Source organism: Chrysemys picta, chromosome 22, assembly GCF_011386835.1.
Source record: "Chrysemys picta bellii isolate R12L10 chromosome 22, ASM1138683v2, whole genome shotgun sequence".
In the NCBI taxonomy this organism is placed as follows: Eukaryota; Metazoa; Chordata; order Testudines; family Emydidae; genus Chrysemys; species Chrysemys picta.
The window spans coordinates 16779472-16800936 of NC_088812.1; the positions used below are offsets into that span (position 1 = coordinate 16779472).

General features: G+C 55.0%; 1 protein-coding gene across 3 annotated transcripts in view; it reads left to right on the top strand.

Moving 5' to 3' along the window:
* Positions 1 to 11072: 11072 nt before the first annotated feature.
* Positions 11073 to 21465, top strand: part of VDR (vitamin D receptor) — a 120481-nt gene continuing 110088 nt past the window's right edge. For 2 of the 3 annotated variants that reach the window (XM_065576020.1, XM_065576019.1), the window contains exons 1-2: positions 11073 to 11161; positions 21248 to 21359. The gene's annotated coding sequence lies outside the window, so the exon portion shown is untranslated. The remainder of the gene's footprint in view (positions 11162 to 21247; positions 21360 to 21465) is intronic. The other variant, XM_065576021.1, reaches the window with a different exon arrangement.

Consider the following 21465-nt stretch of genomic DNA (forward strand, 5'->3'; position numbering starts at 1 on the left):
TCCCCTCTTCTGAGGGTCTGTCACTTATACTCTCAGTTCCTCTTAAGGCTAGGTACAAACGCTATTCCATGGTGCCTGCTAATCTGTCATAGATTATGCAATGGACTTTGAAGCCAACACACCTTCCCCAGTATATCTCCCAATATTATTTACTAATGAAGAGGGCTCTGTTTTCATGAGCAAAGAGTTTTTCCATCTCCTGTTATTTAAAATACATCATTTCAAAGTAAGTCCAGGAACTGTTTACATACCACTTGATAATAATGACACCTAGGTACTGTAGTGTAAGTGTACTTTTGTAATGAAGAATAAAGGAAGTGGGGGTCCCGAGGGGCTTCTGGGGCTGCTGACACTTAAAGCAGCTATGAAATCTTTACTGCGTGGTCAGGTAGAGACAAACAACAAACCATCGTAAGTCTTTTGACAGTGAACTAACTCTCCGCTGCGTTGTTCGAACCGTATCCATGCGCTGTACAAAAGACTGATAGTGCCAAACTCTTATACAGTTGTAGCAACACAGCAGTGAGTCAGTTCAGTGTGAGACTTAATTACGATGATCACAACAGTTAAAAACCCAGGAAAGCATGCTGTGACGAACTGGGACTGTTCTTAATGTGGTCTTTGAATGCTGAGTGGGGAGTGTTGGCTGGGAAGGCAGGGGAGGTTGGCTAGGACGGTCTGCATTGGGGGATGGGAGACTGGCCTTGAGGGAAGACACCGGAGCATGTAACATGAGAACCCAGGAAGGGGTTAGAGGCCAGGTGATACCTTTGCCCGGGAAACTGAACAAAGGCTGAGGGAGGGGTCGCTGAAGGGAGAGTTTCAGGAGCTGGCTGGTGGAATGGCTGGGAGGCAGACAGGATTCTGACCTCCCAAGGGGGCTGTAGGGCCCTGGGACCCCAAGATGGACCTAACTGGGGTGGGGGGATCCTGTTGTCTGTGCCTGCAAGACCTGTCTTGGACGGTGTTCCTGTCATCTAAATAAACCTTCTGCTTTACTGGCTGGCTGAGAGTCATGGTGAATCACGGGAAGCCGGGGTGCAGGGCCTTGTGTCCCCCCACACTCCGTGACACATGCCCTTACCCCCCATGAGCCCCCTACACCCATCTCCTCCCAGAAGCCTCAGCCCTCAAGCAAGCCCCCTTACTGTCCCCTCCCAGGAGTCCCTGCCCCCTTCCACCCCACTCCTTTGCCTTCCTTCTGGCTTGAGGCTTCTTCGGAGGAAGGAATTTTAGGGTCTTACCCTCTCTGCCCCACATCCAGACCTGCTCTCCTCCCTCTCTGCCCCACATCCAGCCCAGCTCCCCTGCCCTGCTGGGTCCCTGGGAAGGAGTTGCCATCGCAACCCAGAGCAGGCAGGCGCATGCACGCTCCCCCTATCCCTCCCTAGCTTCCTGCCAGGCCAAACCAGAATAGCCCGGCTGCCTCGCCCCACCTAACACCTTACCCCTCCCTGCTAGCTCAAGGCTTCCCACCAGTCCCCAGAACCGGGAGGAGCTGCCGCAGGTTCCAGCAGGCTGAGCGGGACCGGGCTGCTGGCCACGCTCCCAGCCATGGAAGATGCATGCACAACAGTGCACCACTCAGCCTGATTTCTGTGGGTACAATTGCATCCATTGGCCCCAGCTAGCAATGCCCTTGTTTGTATTATAGGAAGGCCTATAAGCCCCCCATGAAATCAAGGCATCACTGTGCTAGGTGCTGTAAGAACAGAGTAAACGACAGTCCCTGCTCCAAAGAGCTGATCCTTGAACTACACCGAGGGAGGAGAACCAGAGGCCCAGAAAGGGGATATGACTCACCAAAGGTCACACAGCACGTCAATAGCAGATCCAGGATCACAACCAGGTCTCTCAGGGACTCATATAGTGGCCTAGCCACTAGACCACACTGCCTCTAACAGAATGTAGCATTGCTGCATCCACTCACCTGAGTGCCCATTGACACGCTGTCTGGAACAGTCTTCTCCTCAGACATCTCCTGTGTGTTATTTTTCCACTGCTACTCAACCAGTCAGCACGGGCCCATTCTTGCAACAAGTGCGGCATCTTCCTACTGAATGCTTTAAACAAGCTGGGAGCCATTATAGCCTCAAGGCTACTAGCTCCCTCTGCTCCAGCAAGGGGACCTGGCCCCCTGACCAGTTAAAAACCTCTGCTTTGACTGACCCCCCCACAATTGCTCTAGCACAGGCAATAGTAGTTGAGGATAGACTGTATGCTGCCAAGCTGCTAGACCCTGGAGAACAAGCTGGGAACAGAAAACAGCCCAGAGTTTTCCCTGATTGGGAGGGCTGTTAATTATAATGATTTATTATAGCAGGGTAGCCAGACAGCCAGCTTTGGCTGGCGTCAAAGCCCCTTTAAGAATGGGTGTTTGGGCCTGGGGTACAGGGGATGATCAGTCCCAGGTGTGAATGGGTCTGATTGCCTGATGGACACCTGATGCCTATAAAAAGCTGAAAGCACCACTGAGGTAGGCTGAGCTATAAGAAACAGGTGAACTGTTGCTCCATAGGAGGTGTAGGAGAGTTGGCTGGGAACTGGTAATGAGATCTCTGGGTCAGAGGCCAACTAAGAGCTGGACACCAGGGTTTGCTAAAGGTTGTTGGTGCAACCAGTAAATGGTGCCCTGCAGAAAGGGGAGCCCAAGCCAGACCCTTGGTTTGGTGTTTAAATTTTCCAGGGTGGGAGATACAGAGTAGTAATCAGTGTTTATTTATTCCTGTTGCAGTAATGTCTAGAGAGGGGATAGTCAATTATTTGTCAGTCTAAATTTCTTGGTCAAGGTATGGCTGATGTCTAGACTCCAGAGAAAATAATAACGATAAATAAAGCAAATAAAAAGATTTTGGGGTCCATTCAGAATTGCCTGGTGATCTGGATTTGGCCTGCAGTCTGACTATTGACTATCCCGATCTAGAGGTCTTTCTTGACCCTGTTGTGTCAGGTGCTGTATAAGCTTGTGGGTAAATGACAATCTCTGCTTGCAAAAAGTTGATAGTTTGGAATAGCGGTTCTCTACTGTTGCCACAGTAGGACCTGTCTCCTGTGTGGCCGGGCCTCCCATTTAGAAATATGGGAACAGCAGGATGGTTGTAATGCCCCGATCCCTTTTTGTGATCCTCTGGCGGTTACAGCCACCGGGCTCAGAACCCCTGATCTAAAAGGCAAGAGGTCTCAGTTGTGTGAGACAAACAAGTGAGGAGAGCAAAGTCATGCTAATAATAGTATGTGTTAGTGGAGAGTACTGAATTCATAGATGCAAGGTGGTAGCCATGACCCTGGTTACTGCAGCTGACCAGCCATCCCACCATCCAAAAAGCAGCTTTAAATGTGGTGTAGACAGGCTTGGTGAAACTGTGCTGTTCCCATTAGAATGGGATGCATGTTGGGGGCTCTGCTGAGATGCTCAGCAAGGAAGTTTGTGAAGTAGGTGCTGATTCTTTATGCACCCTGGGCCTGGTTTTCTGTTGCCCTGCATGGTGCAAAATGCACTCAGAACGGCAGTATTGTACCTTGTGCAAAATGGATTAACGGGTCTGGAGTCTGGGTACATGTTTGGATGGGGGAGAGGGTGAGTGCAAAACAGCAATACCTTTGGCAGTGATTTCGAAGCTGCCTGGGAGGCATGGAAATTCCCCCCCCCCCTTTTCAATCCCATTCTTGGGCACCAGTGCCAACAGATGCCATGCTGAGCCATGCCAGGTAGCCAGCAGGAGAGCAGAAAAACACTGTAATTAAGAGTAAGGACACTGGACTGAGGCAGGGCAGCCCTGATCTAGAACTTACTTGCAAAAATAGTCACTTCTCACCTGCTCGGAGAGGTACCTGAGACAGACCCTCTTACCAAGGGCTAATTCAGTCTACACTGAGGCCGTATTGGTGAACCATACAGAATTCACAAACGTCCCAAACTGTCTCAACTGCTCCCTTTAAAAAGTTCATTTATTTGAAACCACTTACTTGAAAGCTTCCTTTACTTCACGGCCTTCCCCAGGTCATCGGCTATTAGGGTGACCAGATCACCCAGGTGAAATATCAGGACGCCGGGGGGGGCGCAAAAAAAAAAAAAAAAAAGCCGCCGGAGCTCCACGCCCCGCCCCCCCACCAGCTTGCCTCCGCCTGTCTCGGAGACACTCTGCCACAGCTCAGCCGCCGTGGGCCCATGCCCGCCCTGCTTGCCCCCCACAACACATACACAGACACCGGTCACCCCCTTCCCAGGCTGGGGGCTGCTCCGGCTGCTGGCGTGCAGGGCCGGGCTGGAGGGGGCCGGGCAGCGCTGGGCGCGGAGAGTGGCGCTACCACGCGGCGTTTGTGGGCCTGGGCTGGACTCGGCTGCCGGCGGAGGGGCCCTGGGGCGGCTCGAGAGGCAGGCGAGGTCCCGGGAAGACGCGTGGCCGCGGAGGGGCTGAGCTCCTGCCACGCCTCGGGAACCCCTGGCGCGGCAGCTGCAAACGCGTCTCGCTCGCCCCAGCCCAGGCCGGGCCCCTCCCGCCGCCGCCGCTCACTACCCAGCCCAGTGCGCCTCATCCCTGCGGCGGGACGGGCAGGGGACCGGCTCCCCCACCCGCTGAGGAAGAGGCTCTGCACGCCAGCGGCCAAGCTCCGGCTTCCGGTCCCTCTTCAGTCACCCGCCCCACACGCTGAGCCAGCTGCGGCCAGGGGAGCAGACCGAGCTGGCTGCAGCGTGCCCAGAGAGTGCTTGGGGAAGAGGCGGGGGTCAGGGCAGGGATTTGGGGAGGGATCCAATGGGGGAAGAAGGGGCGGAGTTGGGGCGGGGGGGGGTGTGCAAGCGCCTGAGCGGAGGGCAAAAGTGTTTGTTTGTCCAGTGTCCCGGCCGAACATCAGTCGGGACGCGGGACAAACAAACAGATATCGGGACAGTCCCGATAAAATCGGGACGTCTGGTCACCCTATCGGCTATCGCTGTGCGGAGCGTTTGAAGAGCGGGAGCTCTGCGTGCTGGTACAATGCGCTGTCCTGGCACAGGTAGTTAGCGATGAGCTGCCGATGGCTGTGAGTGTAGCAGAGAAAGCACAGGTCCCTACTGGGCTGAAGGAGTAACTTTGCTGCCTGTCAGGCTCCTCTATTTGATATGGGACAGCTAGACTAGAGCACAGGTTTCAAACATACAGAGGCCGGAACCGGCCCTGCAGGCTGTATCCATGTTGTGCAGCATCTCGGCTCTTTTTTTAAAAGTTTCTAGCCCTCATGGCTGCAGAGATCCTCGGCTCCCATTGGGAAGCTTCACTGCTGCAGCCATCCCTGCCTGAGTCTGCAGAGAGCCTCTGGGATCAGTCAATTCCCCCCATTTCCTGCTAATTTGATTGCAGCAGCAAATCTACAGCTCAGTGATGACACTTTATGAACTAACAGAGGGTCCTGTGGCACCTTTGAGACTATCAGAAGTACTGGGAGCATAAGCTTTCGTGGGTAAGAACCTCACCCCTTGCATCTGAAGAAGTGAGGTTCTTACCCACGAAAGCTTATGCTCCCAGTACTTCTGTTAGTCTCAAAGGTGCCACAGGACCCTCTGTTGCTTTTTACAGATTCAGACTAACACGGCTACCCCTCTGATACCTGACTTTATGAACTGCTTCCTGGCTGATTATTTTGGTGTCTGAAAGGGGTTGGAGAGAAGCACATGAGGGGGAGGGGACTGGAAGGTGACTGTGGAACTGGCAAAGGGAAGGGGGGGACAAAACATGGGGGGCAGCAAGACAGGGCTGGCAGAAGTTGGGAGGAGGGCTGGGGGTGGCAGGGCAGGCCTGGTGGAGGGTAGGAGAGCTGGGGGTGAGAGAGCTGGTGGAGGGAAGAGGGGCTGGGAAGCTGCAGGGGTAGCAGGGCAGGGCTGGTGGAGGGAAAGGGTGCTAGGGGGTTGCCAGGCTGGTGGAAGGAAGGGGGTTGAGGGGCTGCAGGGCTGGGAAGTGGCAGGGCTGGCAGAGGGAAGGGGGGGTTGGGGAGGGGCAGGGCAGGGCTGGCAGAGGGCTGGGTGGGCTGAAAGTGGGGGCTGGGGGACAGAAGGAAGGGGGCTGAGGGTTGGCAGGGCTGGTAGAAGGAAGGGGGGCAGGGCTGGCAAAGGGAAGGAGAGCTGGGGGTGGCAGGGCTGGCAGAGGGAAGGGGAGCTGGGGGTGGCAGGGCAGGGCTGGCAGAGGGAAGGGGAGCTAGGGGGTGGCAGGGCAGGGCTGGCAGAGGAAAGAGGGATTGGGGGGTGGTAGGGCTGGCAGAGGGAAGGGGAGCTGGGGGTGGCAGGGCAGGGATGACAGAGGGAAGGGGAGATGGGTGGCAGCAGGGCCGGCACAACCCATTAGGCAACCTAGGTGGTCACCTAGGGTGCTACAATTTGGGGAGCGGCGACCGCGGTAGTATTTCGGTGGTGGGACCTTCCGCCGCCTCTGTGGGGGGTGGCATTTTGGGGCGGGACCTTCTGCCACCTAGGGCGGCAGAAAAGCTGGCGGTGCTCCTGGGTGGCAGGGCAGGGCTGGCAGAGGGAAGGGGAGCTGGGGGGTGGCAGGCCTGGCAGAGGGAAGGGGAACTGGGTGGTGGCAGGCCTGGCAGAGGGTGGTAGGGCTGGAAGAGGGAAGGGGGGTAGGGGTGGCAGGGCTGGCAGAGGAAAGGGGGCTGGGGGGTGACAGGCTGGTATAGGGTAAGGGGGACTGGTGGGGTGGCAGGACTGGCAGAGGGAAGGGGGGGTTGGGGAGGGGCAGGCCTGGCAGAGGGGTGGGGGTGGCAGGGCAGGCCTGGCAGAGCAGAGGGAAGGGGATGGTAGGGCTGGCAGAGGGAAGGGAAGGGGGTTGGGGGATGGTAGGGCTGGCAGAGGGAAGGGAAGGGGGTTGGGGGGTGGCAGGGCTGGCACAGCAGTGGCAGGGCAGGGCTGCAGAGCAGGGGGAAGGGGATGGTAGGGCTGGCAGAGGGAAGGGGGTTGGGGGTGGCAGGGCTGGCACAGCAGTGGCAGGGCAGGGCTGGCAGAGCAGGGGGAAGGGGATGGTAGGGCTGGCAGAGGGAAGGGAAGGGGGTTGGGGGTTGGCAGGGCTGGCAGAGCAGGGGGAAGGGGATGGTAGAGCTGGCAGAGCAGAGGGAAGGGAAGGGGGTTGGGGGGTGGAAGGGCTGGCAGAGCAGAGGGAAGGGATGGTAGAGCTGGCAGAGGGAAGGGGGTAGGGGTTGGGGGGTGGCAGGGCTGGCAGAGCAGTGGCAGGGCAGGCCTGGCAGAGCAGAGGGAAGGGGATGGTAGGGCTGGCAGAGGGAAGGGAAGGGGGTTGGGGATGGTAGGGCTGGCAGAGGGAAGGGAAGGGGGTTGGGGGGTGGCAGGGCTGGCGCAGCAGTGGCAGGGCAGGCCTGGCACAGCAGGGGGAAGGGGATGGTAGGGCTGGCAGAGGGAAGGGAAGGGGGTTGGGGGGTGGCAGGGCTGGCACAGCAGGGGGAAGGGGATGGTAGGGCTGGCAGAGGGAAGGGAAGGGGGTTGGGGGGTGGCAGGGCTGGCACAGCAGGGGGAAGGGGATGGTAGGGCTAGCAGAGGGAAGGGAAGGGGGTTGGGGGGTGGCAGGCCTGGCACAGCAGAGGGAAGGGGGGTTGGGGGGTGGCAGGGCTGGCGCAGCAGTGGCAGGGCAGGCCTGGCAGAGCAGAGGAAGGGGATGGTAGGGCTGGCAGAGGGAAGGGAAGGGGGTTGGGGGGGTGGCAGGGCAGGCCTGGCAGAGCAGAGGGAAGGGGATGGTAGGGCTGGCAGAGGGAAGGGAAGGGGGTTGGGGGATGGTAGGGCTGGCAGAGGGAAGGGAAGGGGGTTGGGGGATGGCAGGGCAGGCCTGGCAGAGCAGAGGGAAGGGGATGGTAGGGCTGGCAGAGGGAAGGGAAGCGGGTTGGGGCTGGCAGAGGGAAGGGAAGGGGGTTGGGGGATGGCAGGGCAGGCCTGGCAGAGCAGAGGGAAGGGATGGTAGGGCTGGCAGAGGGAAGGGAAGGGGGTTGGGGGGTGGCAGGCAGGCCTGGCAGAGCAGAGGGAAGGGGATGGTAGGGCTGGCAGAGGGAAGGGAAGGGGGTTGGGGGTGGCAGGGCTGGCACAGCAGTGGCAGGGCAGGGCTGGCAGAGCAGAGGGAAGGGGATGGTAGGGCTGGCAGAGGGAAGGGAAGGGGGTTGGGGGATGGTAGGGCTGGCAGAGGGAAGGGGGTTGGGGGGTGGCAGGGCTGGCAGAGCAGAGGGAAGGGGATGGTAGGGCTGGCAGAGAGAAGGGAAAGGGGTTGGGGGGGTGGCAGGGCTGGCACAGCAGGGGGAAGGGGATGGTAGGGCTGGCAGAGCAGAGGGAAGGGAAGGGGGTTGGGGGGTGGCAGGCCTGGCACAGCAGGGGGAAGGGGATGGTAGGGCTGGCAGAGGGAAGGGAAAGGGGTTGGGGGGTGGCAGGGCTGGCAGAGCAGTGGCAGGGCAGGCCTGGCAGAGCAGAGGGAAGGGGATGGTAGGGCTGGCAGAGGGAAGGGAAGGGGGTTGGGGGTGGCAGGGCTGGCACAGCAGTGGCAGGGCAGGGCTGGCAGAGCAGAGGGAAGGGGATGGTAGGGCTGGCAGAGGAAGGGAAGGGGGTTGGGGGATGGTAGGGCTGGCAGAGGGAAGGGGGTTGGGGGGTGGCAGGGCTGGCAGAGCAGAGGGAAGGGGATGGTAGGGCTGGCAGAGAGAAGGGAAAGGGGTTGGGGGGTGGCAGGGCTGGCACAGCAGGGGGAAGGGGATGGTAGGGCTGGCAGAGCAGAGGGAAGGGAAGGGGGTTGGGGGGTGGCAGGCCTGGCACAGCAGGGGGAAGGGGATGGTAGGGCTGGCAGAGGGAAGGGAAAGGGGTTGGGGGGTGGCAGGGCTGGCAGAGCAGTGGCAGGGCAGGCCTGGCAGAGCAGAGGGAAGGGGATGGTAGGGCTGGCAGAGGGAAGGGAAGGGGGTTGGGGGGTGGCAGGGCAGGCCTGGCAGAGCAGGGGGAAGGGGATGGTAGGGCTGGCAGAGGGAAGGGAAGGGGGTTGGGGAGTGGCAGGGCAGGCCTGGCAGAGCAGGGGGAAGGGGATGGTAGGGCTGGCAGAGGGAAGGGAAGGGGGTTGGGGGGTGGCAGGCCTGGCAGAGCAGGGGCAGGGCAGGCCTGGCAGAGGGAAGGGAAGGGGATGGTAGGGCTAGCAGAGGGAAGGGAAGGGGGTTGGGGGGGGTGGCAGGCCTGGCACAGCAGGGGGAAGGGGATGGTAGGGCTGTCAGAGGGAAGGGAAGGGGGTTGGGGGGTGGCAGGCCTGGCACAGCAGTGGCAGGGCAGGGCTGGCAGAGCAGAGGGAAGGGGATGGTAGGGCTGGCAGAGGGAAGGGAAGGGGGTTGGGGGGTGGCAGGGCTGGCAGAGGGAAGGGAAGGGGGTTGGGGGGGTGGCAGGGCAGGGCTGGCAGAGCAGGGGGAAGGGGATGGTAGGGCTGGCAGAGGGAAGGGAAGGGGGTTGGGGGGTGGCAGGGCTGGCACAGCAGTGGCAGGGCAGGGCAGGGCTGGCAGAGCAGGGGGAAGGGGATGGTAGGGCTGGCAGAGGGGAGGGAAGGGAAGGGGATTGGGGGGTGGCAGGGCTGGCACAGCAGGGGGAAGGGGATGGTAGGGCTGGCAGAGGGGAGGGAAGGGAAGGGGGTTGGGGGGGTGGCAGGGCTGGCAGAGCAGGGGGAAGGGGATGGTAGGGCTGGCAGAGGGGAGGGAAGGGAAGGGGATTGGGGGGTGGCAGGGCTGGCACAGCAGGGGGAAGGGGATGGTAGGGCTGGCAGAGGGGAGGGAAGGGAAGGGGATTGGGGGGTGGCAGGGCTGGCACAGCAGGGGGAAGGGGATGGTAGGGCTGGCAGAGGGGAGGGAAGGGGGTTGGGGGGTGGCAGGGCAGGGCTGGCACAGCAGGGGGAAGGGGATGGTAGGGCTGGCAGAGGGGAGGGAAGGGGGTTGGGGGGTGGCAGGGCAGGGCTGGCACAGCAGGGGGAAGGGGATGGTAGGGCTGGCAGAGGGGAGGGAAGGGGGATAGGGGGTGGCAGGGCAGGCCTGGCAGAGCAGAGGGAAGGGGATGGTAGGGCTGGCAGAGGGAAGGGAAGGGGGTTGGGGGGTGGCAGGGCAGGGCTGGCACAGCAGGGGGAAGGGGATGGTAGGGCTGGCAGAGGGGAGGGAAGGGAAGGGGGTTGGGGGGTGGCAGGCCTGGCACAGCAGGGGGAAGGGGATGGTAGGGCTGGCAGAGGGGAGGGAAGGGAAGGGGGTTGGGGGGTGGCAGGGCTGGCACAGCAGTGGCAGGGCAGGCCTGGCAGAGCAGGGGGAAGGGGATGGTAGGGCTGGCAGAGGGAAGGGAAGGGGTTGGGGGGGTGGCAGGGCTGGCAGAGCAGGGGGAAGGGGATGGTAGGGCTGGCAGAGGGAAGGGAAGGGAAGGGGGTTGGGGGGTGGCAGGGCTGGCACAGCAGTGGCAGGGCAGGGCTGGCAGAGCAGGGGGAAGGGGATGGTAGGGCTGGCACAGCAGTGGCAGGGCAGGGCTGGCACAGCAGGGGGAAGGGGATGGTAGGGCTGGCAGAGGGAAGGGAAGGGGGTTGGGGGGTGGCAGGGCAGGGCAGACCTGGCACAGCAGGGGGAAGGGGATGGTAGGGCTGGCAGAGGGAAGGGAAGGGGGTTGGGGGGTGGCAGGGCTGGCAGAGCAGGGGGAAGGGGATGGTAGGGCTGGCAGAGGGAAGGGAAGGGGGTTGGGGGGTGGCAGGGCTGGCAGAGCAGGGGGAAGGGGATGGTAGGGCTGGCAGAGGGAAGGGAAGGGGGTTGGGGGGTGGCAGGGCTGGCACAGCAGGGGGAAGGGGATGGTAGGGCTGGCAGAGGGAAGGGAAGGGGGTTGGGGGGTGGCAGGGCAGGGCTGGCAGAGCAGGGGGAAGGGGATGGTAGGGCTGGCAGAGGGAAGGGAAGGGGGTTGGGGGGTGGCAGGGCTGGCAGAGCAGGGGGAAGGGGATGGTACGCGCTCTGGGCAGGGACAGCGGCAATTTCAGGCGGCGGAGGAGGGATCTGGGGGCGGGGCGGAGCTTGAGGGGCGGGGTTGGGGGCGGGGCTGTTCCCGGCTCCGGTGGAGTGGGGGCGGGGCGGGGGAGCCGGTAGTTTCCCGTCAAAAGGCGGGCGCGGGGAGGTGACTGGCGGGGAGCAGTTGGCGCTGGGGCATCGGGACGTGCAGGTATCGAGCCGGGTGTAGAGTTGCTCCTGGGGCGGCGGGCTCAGCTCCCCGCGAGGGGTGGGTGGCTCTGAGGTGCCCCCCCTGTGGGGCTGGGGGGGGGGGTGAGCTGGCTGGCTCTGAGGTCCCCCCCTGTGGGGCTGGGGGGGGGGGGTGAGCTGGCTGGCTGGCTCTGAGGTCCCCCCCTGTGGGGCTTGGGGTGTGTGTGTGGGCTGGCTGGCTCTGAGGTGCCCCCCCTGTGGGGCTTGGGGTGTGTGTGTGGGCTGGCTGGCTCTGAGGTGCCCCCCCTGTGGGGCTGGGGGGGGGGGGTGGGCTGGCTGGCTCTGAGGTCCCCCCCTGTGGGGCTTGGGGTGTGTGTGTGGGCTGGCTGGCTCTGAGGTGCCCCCCCTGTGGGGCTTGGGGGTGTGTGTGGGCTGGCTGGCTCTGAGGTGCCCCCCCTGTGGGGCTTGGGGGTGGGCTGGCTGGCTCTGAGGTGCCCCCCCTGTGGGGCTGGGGGGGGGTGGGCTGGCTGGCTCTGAGGTGCCCCCCCTGTGGGGCTGGGGGGGGGGTGGGCTGGCTGGCTCTGAGGTGCCCCCCCTGTGGGGCTGGGGGGGGGGGTGGGCTGGCTGGCTCTGAGGTGCCCCCCCTGTGGGGCTGGGGGGGGGGGTGGGGCTGGCTGGCTCTGAGGTGCCCCCCCTGTGGGGCTGGGGGGGGGGGTGGGCTGGCTGGCTCTGAGGTGCCCCCCCTGTGGGGCTGGGGGGGGGGGTGGGCTGGCTGGCTCTGAGGTGCCCCCCCTGTGGGGCTGGGGGGGGGGGTGGGCTGGCTGGCTCTGAGGTGCCCCCCCTGTGGGGCTGGGGGGGGGGGGTGGGCTGGCTGGCTCTGAGGTGCCCCCCCTGTGGGGCTGGGGGGGGGGGGTGGGCTGGCTGGCTCTGAGGTGCCCCCCCTGTGGGGCTGGGGGGGGGGGGTGGGCTGGCTGGCTCTGAGGTGCCCCCCCTGTGGGGCTGGGGGGGGGGGGTGGGCTGGCTGGCTCTGAGGTGCCCCCCCCTGTGGGGCTGGGGGGGGGGGGTGGGCTGGCTGGCTCTGAGGTGCCCCCCCCTGTGGGGCTGGGGGGGGGGGTGGGCTGGCTGGCTCTGAGGTGCCCCCCCCTGTGGGGCTGGGGGGGGGGGTGGGCTGGCTGGCTCTGAGGTGCCCCCCCTGTGGGGCTGGGGGGGGGGGGTGGGCTGGCTGGCTCTGAGGTGCCCCCCCTGTGGGGCTGGGGGGGGGGGGTGGGCTGGCTGGCTCTGAGGTGCCCCCCCTGTGGGGCTGGGGGGGGGGGTGGGCTGGCTGGCTCTGAGGTGCCCCCCCTGTGGGGCTGGGGGGGGGGGTGGGCTGGCTGGCTCTGAGGTGCCCCCCCTGTGGGGCTGGGGGGGGGGGTGGGCTGGCTGGCTCTGAGGTGCCCCCCCTGTGGGGCTGGGGGGGGGGGGGGGGCTGGCTGGCTCTGAGGTGCCCCCCCTGTGGGGCTTGGGGGGGGGGGGGGGCTGGCTGGCTCTGAGGTGCCCCCCCTGTGGGGCTTGGGGGGGGGGGGGGCTGGCTGGCTCTGAGGTGCCCCCCCTGTGGGGCTTGGGGGGGGGGGGGCTGGCTGGCTCTGAGGTGCCCCCCCTGTGGGGCTTGGGGGGGGGGGGGGGGCTGGCTGGCTCTGAGGTGCCCCCCCTGTGGGGCTTGGGGGGTGGGCCGGCTGGCTCTGAGGTGCCCCTCCCCCATGGGGCTGGGCTCCCCCCCCCATCCCCCTTTGTGGGGGGTTATCAATTTCTCCCTCCTGCAGTGGGGTGGGCAGCTTTCTGCCCCCTGGCCTGGGAGCTGTCCTGTGTGGAGTGGGGAAGGGTGGGGGGACTGAGTTCCCTGACCCCAGGGGGACCTGGCTTTAACCCCTGCCAGGAGTGGGTGAGGACTGAGAATGGGCAGAGGTGGGTGTGAGGATGTGGGTGAGTCTTCCTCCCCCTTCCCTCTTAGAGTTTTTATAGCATGTTGGAGGGTGGGGGGCTCTGGAAAATACTCTAAGAATTTAAGCCCTGCCTACACCCTTCACGCACTTGTAGACTGGTGATTCCCTTAACCGTGCCCCCCTCCTTTCAGGTTGTCATTTAACCAAGCTCCACTCACTTATTAATCTTTCCTCCCTACTGGATTCCTCCAGCCCCCTAATCTCTTCCATGGAGCTCCTGTTGCTTTGTCAAGTTCTTTCTGGTAACTTAATGCCAGAATTGAATGCCTTATTCCTGGTGTGGTTGTATAGAAGGCCTCACACACCTCCTTGTGCCTAAAATTGCATTAAGCTTGTTTACTTTATTTTATTTTGCAGCCGCATAGCAATGCAAGCTGATGGCTAACTTGCTGTCTACCTTTGTAACGAAGGGCTTTCAACATTACTGATTCCTTGGCTACTTGTCTCCGTGAAGGATCTGATTTAGATTTTCCCTTCCCCACCACCCTCTCCCACTCCAATACACTAGCTGTGTTTTTCTAAGTTGAATCTCTTTAAAACTTTCTGCCCATGTATCTAATCTCTCTAGAGACATACACACACACACACACATACACACACACACCTTGTGTTTCTCCATCCCCAGTGGTGTCTGCAGCTCATTCCCACTTAATAATCTAAGAATGTCAGTTCAGTTTAATGAGACTTTATTGGGATTACAAGTTATACAAGTGTTGTCAAAGTGTTAAGAAAAACCAGACCCCTCAGATATCTGTTGGGTGGGTTATGCCCACCCAGAATAGTGTTATGCTGTGTTTGGGGTTTGATCACCATGTGGATGTCATTAATATTTTGCTTACTAACTCTTCTAGATAATTAATGAGCATATTAAGACGTGTCTTAACACTGGTTCCTCGGTATCTCCCTGTGTGCTACTTTGCTACTTGTCATAACCATTTTGTGTATGGGTTTCCAGCCAGCTTGCAATCCACAGGAGTTGTTCTATCTGAGCCAATTTGAATTAACTTCCCAATTGAGATTTTGTGAGGCACAGTATCAAGTGCCTGACTAAAATCCAGATAGAATCCCTGTGTTCTCTTTCTCTAGTTCTGATAAACTCTAGATTTGTAGTGACTTGTTCCAATATTATCCTAAGGATAAAAGTTTGCCTTATTGGGATATAATTGCCAGGATTTTTTCTCTTTTGTGAGGGATAAACTCCCCTGTTCATAACCGTGTGTCTCTCCCTGAGTTGTCTGGGACATGAGTAAAAGATTAAGGCATCTCTGGACCCCATTGTGGCAGGATGGAGTAATTAGAGGGAGAAATTTTTTGGGGGAAGGGGGAATGGGTAGGCTGGGTTAGGAGGAGAAGTCTCTTCTTGGGGCAATGATGTGAAGTATGAAAGGATGATTGTCCTCTTCTCCTCTACTGTGGTTTTCTCTCCTTTTTCGGGCTATAACTTGCTGATGTAGTAACAGCAAAGTGCTGGTGTCTGATCATCTTCTGATATTCAAGTAAGGTTCCATAGAAGCCAATTTTAATGAAAAGCTCTCCTAGGGCTTCCTCTGTTCCATGGCTTGCTCTCCTCCCACACTAGATGAGGTCAGTGACTCATCTTCCTTTATGGGCTCAGTTTAAAAAGCTGTAGCGTGTTCAGGAGCATATGCATTTCCTTCTGAAAGGGAACTTTGTTCAGAGTTCAGCTTTTAAGTATGGAGTCTGCAAAATCCAGTGTCGCTGTTGCCACTCACACATACTCTCCTCTTGTATCTGCAGTACAATAGGTGTGAGCTGGGTCAGTAGGCTCTCTTGAATCTGGGAGGATAGGATAAAGCCCTTGAAAAATACTTTTAAAACAATACTGTCACTAAAGAATATTTAACCTGTCATCTGCCAGACACAGAATAATTATGTAAAGCTTAGTCACTTATTGCTCACTTTTTAAAACCTCTTTTCCCCACCAAAATACTGGCAGTTTACAAACTGAATCTGAGTTGAAGTTCTTGATTGTGAGTCTAAAGTGCTTGAGAAAGTGTTCATGCTGTGAGGCAGATTTTTCTGTCATTTAGATAGGAATTTTCTGCATTCTAAGTAAGTGTTTTCTGAAATCTGTCAGCAAACTTGAAATGCAGGAAAGTTCAAGCTAATCTTGTTATGAGACAGTTAAGAGTCCTGATTGCTCTAGCAAAAAATATTTTAGGAGCACTACAACTTTGATAGAACTGTACCCTAAATGCAAACCTATCCTGTTACTCAGATCAGAATGATTTTAACCAAATGCCTAGAAATTTGAGCTGTGTATTCTAATCATGGCTAGGGAGGATAAACGGTACTGAATATTATGTCTGTAAAAGTTTACTTAAAATGTATTATGAGCAGTTATTCACAGAAATCTGTGAAACTTTCTCCGTCCTTTTTAAAGGAGCCTTATAAAACAGGCATGAAAACCTATTTTCCTATCCTTTAGCAAATAACTCAAGTACTTGCTTGTCCTCCCCCCACCCCCTAAAAAGCTACTGTCCTCAGATGAGAAGCAGTCTGCAAGGATGCATTTTGGCTGGTTATCTTATAGACAAGGATCTACAGTAGACAGTAAACTCTGTTTTCATCACTTTCAATTTAAGTCGTTTCACCACCATATGGAATCTGCAACTACTTCCAGCAGGAGTGCCGCCAGCTTTTCTGCCGCCCTAGGCGGTGGAAGGTCCCACCCCAAAATGCCGCTCCCCACAGAGGCAGTGGAAGGTTCCGCTGCCGAAATACTGCTGCGGTCGCCGCCCCCCCAAATTGTAGCGCCCTAGGCAACTGCCTAGGTCGCCTAATGGGTTGCACCGGTCCTGACTTCCAATGTCTTCACCAACAAAAGCCAATGCAAACCCTCATCCTGGTGCTCTAAGGAAGCCACTGGCTCCCCTGTTAATTTCTAGAACAAATTCTGTCTTGGTCCTAAAAGCTTTCCTATGTTGGGACTTGTCAATGTTGGGACCCCACTTCATTGCCCACAACTCACCCAAGTGATTGTGCTCTATAGGGATTATGCAGTTGGAGAACCCCAAGAAAAGACTGCTCGGAGGCTGACTGAAACCAGTCTTGCTTGTGATTACCTCAAGATGTGGAATCATGCAACAAAAATCCAGATTTACTCTTTCAAAAACAAAATTAAAAATAAATTCTTAAATCATGAGGAGAATTGCTTTCGGTACTGTTTGCTATTTACTAATTGTTGTGCCTAGATACTAAGGTACTTAAGACAGATGGCTATATAACATAACCCTATGCAAATTGCAAATATAACTGTGCTACTTGTGGAGAGGTGGCTATTTCTGTCCTTGGTTAAAATGCTGACACTGTATTTAAAAACATTTTTATACCTCTGTAACTTAGCCAAAACTAAAACAAGTCACCTGAGATTTCCTGTGACCTTCTGTGAAGAAGTATTGGAATCTTGGGCAGTTGGACAAAGAATGATCAGATAACAAAAGACAGTTTGCAAAACTTCTCCCTTTGCTGGAAAATCCTGAGCTCAAGGAAAAGATGAAGAATCATGGGATTTAACAGTGAGCTCCATGACAAACACATTTCCCTTTTAGTTGGTCAAGACTAGGGAGATTTTAGGATTTGGGACCTGCTACCATCTGTACCTCTGATGAAGAGGGCAATGGCACTGCAAGGGGGGAGGGATAGCTCAGTGGTTTGAGCATTGGCCTGCTAAACCCAGGGTTGTGAGTTCAATCCTTGAGGGGGCCACTTAGGGATCTGGGGCAAAATCAGTACTTGGTCCTGCTAATGAAGGCAGGGGGCTGGACTCGATGACCTATCCAGGTCCCTTCCAGTTCTAGGAGATAGGATATTGCCTATAATGTATTTATTTAAGGCTAGAGTCCAGCAGAGGCTGCTGTGCTCCAGGTTAATTAAAGGTGGGGGATATATTCTTGGCTTGACCTATGAGCTAGATCTACTTAGTTTGCCATACTGGCAATAATCCAAGGTAGACTTCAGATGTGTTTAAAATGACCCTTCCTGCAACTCTTGGAGACATGGGCGGGAGGGGAAGAGTGAATCCAACATTACTTTGAGGGTATAGGAATATCCATTTTGCCTACATACTTCTAGAGCTTCCTTCACCTTCCTTGGTATATTGAGGAGGCCCCATTTTGTCTCTACTCTGCAGTGGTTCATGCTGGATGTCCTGGGTTTTAAGCTGTGTGTGTACTCAGTAGAATTTTGGGTTTAAAGTTATACTATTCTAGCTAGTATATAATTGATAAGATCAGCATTGACTAAATGCTTGTAAAACCAGCACAATCTGTAAAATCCATTCAACTGTGTTGACCTATGAGCTAAGGAAACTTCCCACATGCTTACCTTTTTAAATTATGGTGTTGCAAGACTGGTTAGTTCTCACTCTGCTGCATTGGCAAAGCCCTGAGCATCAGCAGAGGAACAAGAGCTGTCTGTTGCCCGATGAAGACAACACTCTTGGTTACATGCAGCTTTGCAGACCCAAGTGCTAGAGATTGTTGTGTGTGGTTTTTAAGCTTAGGTTCTGCGAAAGCTGATGGAATTTACCCAAGAAATAGTTCTGCTTGCCGCAGGCAAGTGTGAATGTCTTTCATACCATGGCTTACACTAGTTAGAGCTGACAGTTTTACGAAACTGGCTTTGTGGGCATTTGAACTTCTCCTTTTTTGCCCCTCGCCCAAAAAACTTTAATTTGGTTTAACAAGCCTGCAACTTCAAGTCCTTGTCAGGTTTCTTCTGTCAGCTACCTATGGGTCTTTTGGAGAGAGCAAAATAATCTGAACTTCAGAGCTTTAGCTCTGCTCCTGATTAAATTGTGGCGGTATTTTCAGAGAGTAGCTGGAGACTGGGATAGTCCTGTGGAAAGAATGTAGGATATTTAATGCCACCTTATCCTTTAAAAGAACTCTTACATTAGATGGGTATGCTGGCATGTTCCTGGGCACTTGCTGCTCTGACATGTGCATGGGCACTTCTGGAGATCCTACTGTGCATTGAGCACTCCCTCTTGCTCAATGGCAATCTTTGCCAGGGAAGATGGGCTTTCCTGCAGACTCTCCTGCTACAGCAGAACTCTTGTCCAAGAATGCGCTCATCTGGAATCCTTCAACCAATTTTTGTAGCACCACTTAAAGATGCAGAGCCACTGTGTGTGTGTTGACCCAGGGCACTGGGTGAGGTAGGAGTAGCAGATACCTGGTTATCTTAGCAAAAGAAGGTCCTTCAAGGTACTTACAAACTGATGGGATACATCCTCTAAAGCAGCTCATAAACCTAAGTATTTTTCTCCTTTGGCTTTTGCTGAAAGACACCTGATTCTGTATATACTGAGCAACCCTGAATGCAGACATGGAAGTGTAGGCATCTGCTACTGCCCTCCCTTTGCCTCTGTGGAAGGATAAGGACTGGACAATTGACCTGAAGAAAACTTAGGGTACCGTTCATCTCATGAGCTGTGGTGAGACTAGCTTCTGTCTTCCATTATAAGATGGATGGGAACTTACTCTATGGGAAGCAGGAACATGCCCAAGAAAAGAAGGTGACTAACTTGCCAAAACATGTTTTACAAAGGGATGGAATTATAGAGAACATGGATGGATGGGTAGGGTAATAACTGGCAATAAATATGGACCTTTCCTCTCTTGGCTTTGAGTGTAGGAGATCACAGAAACTATCGAGATGTTTTAATCTACTGGCCCTATTAAGTAATTTACTAACTCAGCCCAGCAAGTACCTTAGTAGGAAGATCACCAGAATTTTAGTTTCCCTTTTTGGATAAACTCTTAATTGTAAATCAAAGCGCACAACACCCTGACTTTGTTAGAAGAACATTTTTAGCAAAAAGAACAGGAATACTTGTGGCACCTTAGAGACTAACAAATTTATTAGAGCATAAGCTTTCGTGGGCTACTGCCCACTTCTTCTTCGGCAGTAGCCCACGAAAGCTTATGCTCTAATAAATTTGTTAGTCTCTAAGGTGCCACAAGTACTCCTGTTCTTTTTGCGGATACAGACTAACATGGCTGCTACTCTGAAACCTGTCATTTTTAGCAAACTGTACAGAAACATCATGTTCTCATTAAATAACTGTTAACCTGTTGCCACTGCGGAAAAACTTGTGGGAAAGAAGAGCTTTCTCCATGTGGGGTCCAAGGAGATTATTTCATTTTTACCTTTCCTGCCTGTCCCCAAACCACCCGAAGTTGGGTGGCTAGGCTTAAATGTGTAAACGTTTCTTTCTCTCAGAGACGGGGGAGGGGGATGCATCAAGATTATACTATGCTAACCTACTTAAATATTAGTTTCTGAAAGAGGGGTTTGAGTTACTCGGCTTATATACAACCCCTGCACAGCCTTAGAAATGTACTTCTTTATGGGGAAAATCCCTACAGCAACAGCATTTCACAATTTGATTCGGTAGAGGGAAAATATGGCTCCCAAACACTTTAGTAGCCCATTGAAAGAAGGTAGTTTTGATAATACAAATGGCTGATCTATTGTCAGAGTGTTATTAACAGCAACTCTGGCATGTGGAAACAGTCTGTACTTGTGTGCTGGTTTACCAGTCTCTTCCTCCTCCCCACAAATATAAACTGCAAGATAGAAAGGGAACAAAAGTCCAGCCAGATAAGCCAGGTCAAAGACTCTTGTTGGTTGTGTTTTGGTTTTTTTTTTTTTTTTCTTCTCCTTTTTCTCTTTTTAAAATTCTGCAGCAAATAAGATAACTAAAAGAAGGAAAATTCGAATGCTAGTATCTTCTGCTAGTAATTAAGCTTGTCAGGGCATTCTGGGTCAATTAAGGGTTATTGAGGACATGTTCTGGAATATACAATGGGTTAGAATAGCTTGGGTGAATGAGGATGGTGGAGCCGCTGAGGAGAAGTCTTAGCGAGACTTCTAAAATGAAGCTCCTTAATCACTGGGTTCAGCCTGGACGGCCATGTGAAGGATGTTTTCAGATTCCTGATGTGGACACCTGTATCCATTGTCTTCTGACTTTGGATGCCTCAGTTTCTTGGTGTCCAATTTGGGCCTGATCTTTCTTTTCCCAGTAGTGCTGAGCTTCCAACAACTTCACTTGGAGTTGAGGGTGTTCACAGCCCATGAAAATAGGGCCCGAAGCTGTCTCAAGTTGAGCACCCAGAAACTAGAAGCAACTGCTTAAAACATGGACCTAAAAATATCCATTGCAGAACGATAAAGGTATGGAGAGAAGTTAAGGGCTGTACCCAGAAGTCCCACATCCAGTTACCTGTGCTTAATTTGTGTGTGTGTGTGCATGCGTGCACGTTTAAAGCTGACTTACACTAGCAGGTGTTACCTAGCAAAAGGTAAATAAGTAAGCCACTGATGATCAGTGGAAAAAATGACACATACCAGTTAATGTTCTTTGCTGTTTAAGAGACATGAATCTCTTTGGTTATATCCAAAGAGGAAAAAAGAGAGCTAAAATACTAGATATACCTAGTGATTTAAATCCTCCTTGGTTGATATTAGTTGTTTATATGGGAGTTTTGTTTCTTTGGCCTTAGCATTTTGTATTTAGTATATTAACCAACAGATTTGAATATTTCAATCTCTTATGGCTAAGGGGCAGAAAGAAGAGGAGGAAGGGGTTCAAGGCAATACATTTAATTAGCTGTCAGGTTTCCTTCTTGGTCAGACTAAGATATATATTTTTATTACCATGTTGTGGAGCCATGATAATGGCTTGGTGTTAAGGTTGTTAATTTCTGTTATGGGCCAGAGACATCCAACATTGTGCCTCTTTTCCACCATATACAGACTGAGATCCAACCTTCATCACTTTTCGTAGTGATCAAGAGATCACTACAAGTAGCATCTTACTCTCCATATTTAGGCACCAACTTAGTAAGATATTTAAACAGCCCCATTCAATTCAATGGGGTTACTCGCATGCTTAAAGATAGGTATGTAGTTAAGCAACTTGCTGAATCGGCTGTAATTCAGAAACACTACTTTGCTCCACCATACCCATGATATTAATGTTATCAATATAAACCTAACCTTGGGAAGTAACTCCTAGTTATAGCTTGTTGAAAATGTGGACTAAAAAGCTCATGGAATGATTACCTGAAATATTAATACATGCATCTTGATTCTAGAGACTGCCCACCTTGTTGCTAGGATTATATACCCCTTGCCTGGCGTGTCAGTAGGTGCCAACATAAGTCTTCTGGATCCTGACTCTGAAACATTCGTGTTGATAGAGCATCGGTAAGTAGCTCTTTAAAATACTTTGTATAGAAGATAGTCTTGCAGAATTACAAATATCCAACAATTACTTTTGTGCTTATGGTCCTTTTGGCTTTAAAAGTCAACT